Source organism: Oratosquilla oratoria, chromosome 41 (genome assembly GCF_046742065.1).
Source record: "Oratosquilla oratoria isolate Oo_2021 chromosome 41, ASM4674206v1, whole genome shotgun sequence".
NCBI lineage: Eukaryota > Metazoa > Arthropoda > Malacostraca > Stomatopoda > Squillidae > Oratosquilla > Oratosquilla oratoria.
The window spans coordinates 6,697,390-6,704,241 of NC_134817.1; positions in this window are offsets into that span (position 1 = coordinate 6,697,390).

A 6,852-nucleotide genomic window follows, 5' to 3' on the forward strand; every position below is an offset into this window, starting at 1 on the left:
GGCCATGACGTCACGAGGCTAAACTCGCAAAGATTGAAATGACCTTTTCCCTCTTTCACTTCAGGGAGGAGCTCAATAGACCCGTGACTCCTTGACACCCGCGAATGCACACGCACACACACACACACGCACACACACACACACACACACACACACACACACACACACACACACACACACACAGACGCGCGTGCGTGCATTTCTGCATAGATCGGGCAATTCACGATATACTGAAATATCATCACGTTGGGTAATACATATACACACACACCAACAAGTTAGGGTGTGCGTAAGGTCACAACATTATACCACAGATCGGGCAATGTAAGAACTCTCATCCAGAAATCAAATAGTTGTCGATCACGGATTGTCGATCATGATACACACACACACACACACACACACACACACAGGTTGCTGGCGTAACGGTAGCGTCGAAGGAGATCATCGTGATGTTAATCTGGAGCATTCTCCTGATGATGACGCAGTCGGGTTGACCCTGGACTCCTTCTTCGCCGTGATCGAACACTTGCACGCCCTGACCTTCTGGAAGCTCTGCTGGATTCCAGGAAAGAACAATGGAAGGATGGAGGGAGAGATAGAGGAGATAGAAGAGATGGAGGGAGGGAGGGATGAAGGGGAAGATGGAGGAGGAGATGGAGTGAGGGATGGAGGGATAGTGCTCGTGGACAGAAGAGGTCGGGGAACTCTCGCACTGTGTGTGTGTGTGTATGTGTATATATATATATATATATATATATATTAGAGTTGAGTGACGCAGTAGCACATGAGTAGAATCAAACTGTAACCCACTATCAGAGAAAAAAAAAAAAAACTGATTTGTATATTTCGACCAATTGGTGGGTTACAGTTTATATATATATATATATATAATATATATATATATATAGACTGGCTCTGATCCAGGGCAGTGGACGGGATACAGGAATGATCCTTGAGGACCTGAGAGGGTGGGAAGGGTGGATGGGAGTGGAATGGGTGGGAGTAAAGACATCCCTCTGACTTGGCTCCCTCCCTTCTCAGGGGGACAATGCGCGCGGTATACACATATATATATACATATATATATATATATATATATATATATTATGTACTGTGTGTATATAATATATATATATATAGATATGTACATATATATACAGATCTATATATGTATATACATATATATTTACTGTGTGTATATATATATATATATAGATATATATATATATATATATATATATAATGGACAGTTACTTGAGCAACCTTTAGTGACAATGACTCAACATAGACTTGAATCACGTGCTGAACTCGTGCTCGGCAGCTATCACCACCCTACCGGACAAGAGTTCAGTTCGTATATTTCACGGTTTGTGTGGGGGTTTCTTCTTTATTACAAGCCCCGCCCCCACACACACACACCTCCACCTCCTCCCCATAGGCACTGAGCGTTGCTTAATAAACTGCCAATAATTTCAAAGAAAAGTTTATAATCTTCGTGTCATTAGGTCGAAGTTACTGTGTATAAGGTTTGCCAATTTGACCCTAATGGGGAAAATATAACGTTTCCATCATCACAGCTTGGCCGTAATTACAGGCCAGGATTTCAATGTTACAAATTTACACAAAATTGACTTTTTTTTTGGGGGGGGGGAGAGCGTTCTCCTATTCCAATGTAAAATGTGATTTTTTTTTTTTTCATCTTTTTAAGGACCTTCACAGTTCCATGCATGCACTCCTTACCCGAACCTTTATATCTACTGTACATTCAGACAAAGGTGAGGAGGAGGGGAACCCTCTAAAGGCAATGCAAAAAACGAATCAGCTCATTACATCTGTATATTAGCAACCAATGATGACGTCAGACCAAGAAAGTCTTGTGATTGGTTACCTAGAGTGACGCAGATCACGAAGGGGGTGACTACTAACCACACGAATCGAGAGAGAGAGAGAGAGAGAGAGAGAGAGAGAGAGAGAGAAAGAGAGAGAGATGGGTAGATAAAAATGAGTAGATGAGGGAGAAAGAAGAGGGAAAAGAAAAGAGAAAACGGGAGAATGGTAGAGGACAAATGGGAGGGAGTAACCTTGGAATAAAAGGCACATGAGAGAGAGAGAGAGAGAGAGAGAGAGAGAGAGAGAGAGAGAGAGAGAGAGAGAGAAAGAGAGAGATGTTTATCGATAGAGAAAGTGAAGGAAAGCCAGGGAAGAACAGAAAATGGGAGGAGGGCGGGGAGGAAAGCTGAATAAAAAAGGAGGACGAGGAAGGGGAGGGCGAGGGGAAGGGGAGGAAGAGAGGGGAGAAGAGAGGAGGGGGAGGAAGGGGGCGTGGGATGGTTGGTAAAAGGGGAAGGGAGGAAGGGGAGAGGAGAAGAGGGGAGGGGAGAAAGGGGGAGATGGGTATGGGTAGGGAAGGGGAGATGGAGGAGGGGGAGGGGGAATGGGAGGGAGGGGGGAGTGGGGGGAAATGGAGTATCTGAGAGAAAGAGAATGAGAGAGAAGTAAAATAGAAAAGGAAGGAGGTGGGGAGCGAAGGAGGAGGGGAGGGGGAGAGGTAGGGGAAGGGGAGGGGAGGGGGAGGGGAGGGGGAGATAAGGGGGACGGGGGGATCAGTGGATGAGAATAGCAACAAGACTGGAGGCAAGCCCTTCGATGTATTCAAAGAAGCTACGCCAGTGGAGGAGGAAGGGAGTAGGAGGAGGTGGAGGAGAAGGAAAAGTGGAGGAAGAGGTGGGAGGGTGAGGTGGTGGAGGGAAGGGGGAGTAGAATATTAGGAGGAAGAGTTGTAAATAGGGAAGAGAGGAAAGGAGGAGGATGTGGAGGAGGAGGAGGAGGATGTGGAGGAGGAGGAGGAAAAGGTGGAGGGGAGGAAAAAGAAGGGGAGTAAAGGGGAAAGAGAGAAGGAGAAGGAAGAGGAGGAGGAGAGAGACAGGAGGGAGAAAGGAAGACGTGGATAAGGAAGAAACAGAAGGAACAGGAAGTGAGGAAAAACAGCATGAAGAGGGAATGGAGGAAGAAAAGAATATAATAAAAAGGGAATAACAAGAAATTGGAGAGAAGGGAAAGGAGGATGAGGAAACCAAAGAATTAAAAAACGCCAAAGAGAAACACTACAAAGAAAAGGAAAAGATCTTTAAGAAAACAAATTGAATTTCATGTTTTGTTTTTTCTAAATATACGAAATCAGAGGTTCTCACACTACCGTGAGATTCTGTTCAAAGCGAAGCTGAAATTTGAAATAATAAAATCTCTTAAAGTTCAGCTGATACACGCAAACTCCTGAAAGACAATGGACAATGAAGTGTTAGAATTATAACACAGAATGATAACCTGAACATAAAACATGACAAAAGCCAATTCTGACTCAGGTATAAAACTAATATTATGTATCGAATCATGTCTTGTTTATATGCGTAAACTACGGACATGACAAAGAGGTCTATATACATATACTGAGAACGTAACAAAAGGTCTGTACGTATATCGAGGACGTAAGAAGAGGTCTGTACTTATACCGAGGACGAAACAAGAGGTCTGTGCGTATAACCGGACGTGACAAAGATGTCTGTTCGTATACCGAGGACATTACAAAGAGGTTTGTACGTATACCGAAGACATAACAAATGTTTTGTATTCATACCGAGAACGTGACAAAAGGTCTGTACGTATACCGAGGACGTGACAAAAATGTCTTCGTATGCCGAGGACCATTACAAAGAGTTCTGTGCGTATACCGAGGACGTAACAAGAGGTTTGTGCGTATATCGAGGACATAATAAAGATGTTTAAACGTATACCGAGGACGTGACAGAGGTCTGTACGTATACCGAGGAAGTGACGAAGATGTCTGTACGGATACAGAGGACGTAACAAGAGGCCTGCACGTATACTGAGGATGTTACAAAGAGGTTTGTACGTATACCGAGGACGTAACAAGAGGTCTGTACGTATCGAGGACGTGACAGGAGTCTGTACGTATACCGAGGACGTTAAAAGAGGTCTATACATATACTGAGAACGTAACAAGATGTCTACACGTATTTCGAGGACGTAACAAGAGGTCTGTCCGTATACCGAAGACGTTACAAAGAGGTCTGTACGTATACCGAGGACGTGACAAAGATGTCTGTACGTATACCGAAGACGTTACAAAGAGGTCTTTACGTATACCGAAGACGTTACAAAGAGGTCTGTACGTATACCGAGGACGTAACAAGAAATCTGTACGTATACCGAGGACGTGACAAAGATGTCTGTACGTATACCGAGGGCGTAACAAGAGGTCTGTACGTATACTGAGGACGTGATAGAGTTCTGTGCGTAGGGCGCGATTGACGAATGTTTGCGTAAGACTTTCAGCCTTAAAGGCAGCAGCCCCATCTTTGACTCATTCAGATGGTTCGGGATAAAATTTGAACAAATCCATGACCTTTACCAAGCGAGTTTCTCATGTCTGCATCTCCAACAGATACATGTGACTTTGTACAATTTCTTTCGAGTTACCTTTCGTTCTTTGTGTGCCCATCTTTATGTTCCTTCCAGAACACCCGGTAGCTGACACCCCCACACGCAGTTATTTTTTATATTATTCCTATTAGATCTGGTGGATTACCCCCCACCCCCACCCCGCCCTTTCTGGAAAGCCTATACTGGATATGTACGTGTCGACAACGCTCTCTGCCAGCTTCCTGGAAGAGTGATCAAGCATTCCTCTTTTTTTTTTTTTTTTGTCCCTGCAAGTTTTCTTGTTTTGTCAAATGTACCCTGTGTTTTCTGTCGCTGTCCTTGCACTCTCTATCTTTGCTTTCTCCAATGCAGCTGGTCTACCTGTTTCTTCTCCCTTTGCCTCCGCCTCCTGCCTGTGGCACAGCTGCACGGCTTGCCTCTGTCTCTTGCGTAGCTGTTATGAACGTCGTGCAGCTGCCCCCCACCACCTACCAACGGTATTACAGCTTTCCCTGCCTATAGGACAGCTTTTCCCCTACCATTAGTGCAACTGCTCCCTCTGCTGAGTTGTCCCCCTCTTCTGGCAGCTGCTCTCCCTTTCAGTAATGCAGCTGCTACCTCTGCATCTCCCTCTCCTGTTTGTGAATTATCTAAGAACATATCACTCAATTTTCCTGTACAAAAGATTGTCTCCGTTTTCTGTTTATTCACTATCGCGTGTTGTTCATTTTCCTAAGTACAAATGTAATACCCTTGTCAGTGTACAAATGTAATACCCACTGGATGCTTCATCGCACCTGTTCATTATACAAACGTAATACGCCAGCACACTAATGTAATATCTATTGCCCGCTTCAGTGCATTCATTGCCCCAATGCATTCTGCCAATTCTGGGCAACTATTTTCTCTCGTTCATTTTTTTCTCAGTTTATATCAAGTTACAACGTTTGCCTATCTACAGATCCTTGTGATTGTGGATGCTTGGGTGGGCCCTTGCGAAGATCAACAGGCAGATACATACACTTTATTAAGTGAAATGTCACCAAATTGAAAAGAAAAGTAAACTTTACCATGTGGCAATCTTACATGTTGATACCCGAGCCGGTTGGAGAGCGTTCTAGACATCTCGATCCCCCTTGTCCATTTGTTATTATGAAAAGATGGTAAACACACACTGAGGCAGTGCTCACGGCTATTTTCGGTAACTGTAATACGTAAGGAGGGCATTTTCAGATCAGTGCATAAGCTAGAATAGCACCGTAAGAAGGAAAATAGTCACAAAATTTAAATTTTAGACGCGTGAAACACTGAATAACACTACTGATCCTTGGCCACAGCGTCACTGCATATCAACTTTATAAAAATAACGGTTTGTAGAATAAAAATAACTTGTAACTTTCATTTCAAATAAGCATTAATATTCGTACAGTATTCTCAAATTATTTATATTATCTTACTTTGTTTATTCTTAATAAAGGTGTAGCCTTAGTGAACTACTGTATAATGGTTTTACTACCTCCTCCAATTGGCGTTCTTCACAATGATTCGAAGCAACAATACGCTCTCGTCTCGTATGATTGGTCAGTTAATTAGTGTTTCTATCCTTGGGGACTATCATTCTAAATCTAGAGATGAAACCAGTGAGTTAGTAAAGGAGAAAAGTGAGTTATAGGAGAAATAACAGAAACGAAGTGATCAAATTTTCCTCTTCTTTCAAGGGTTAACTAAAACACTGTCGACGGGTATCTCGTCTAGGATCGAATTTACTAAATAAAGCTTTACACTAACAGGATGTTATGTAACATTTTCAATCTTGCATTTGCTTATTTCATGAAATATAGAAAACTTTATCTTCTCACAAGAAGAATTTAAGTTTAGTCTTGAAAGTTCACTCCACGATCACCGACTTAACCGATAGAGAACTATATAACCTTTGTAACTCTCTACATTGGGTTGATCCGCTTTGGTAAGGATTTCAGGATAGTGAATCACGGTTATGGAATCTAAAACCAAAGTAATCAGCTCGATCCTACTGATTAGATAGAATGTAGATTCGTAGTCCGACTACTGTCCACAAGAATGTAGAATGTGTATTCTCCTCATATGAATTGGTGTAGAGAGAAACTCAGGCGGAGTTCTTGGCTTTAATGCTCTAGTTGAGGAGCTATCCTATTCTGTTCTAACTACTACATACACGCCAAGCCCTCACATACTTGCACGGAAATGCAGCTATGGTGCATTTGATGCCCGACGTTGCAGACAGTGGTAGGAATGCCATGTATCTGCGATTTGAACGAAAGCACTGCAGCACCTCCCAGGCACTGAACTCGGACAACCTGATTTTCAGCTAGTAACGCTATCCACTACTCCACGCGTGTTCCATAATATTGCTTATTTAGATAAGTATGG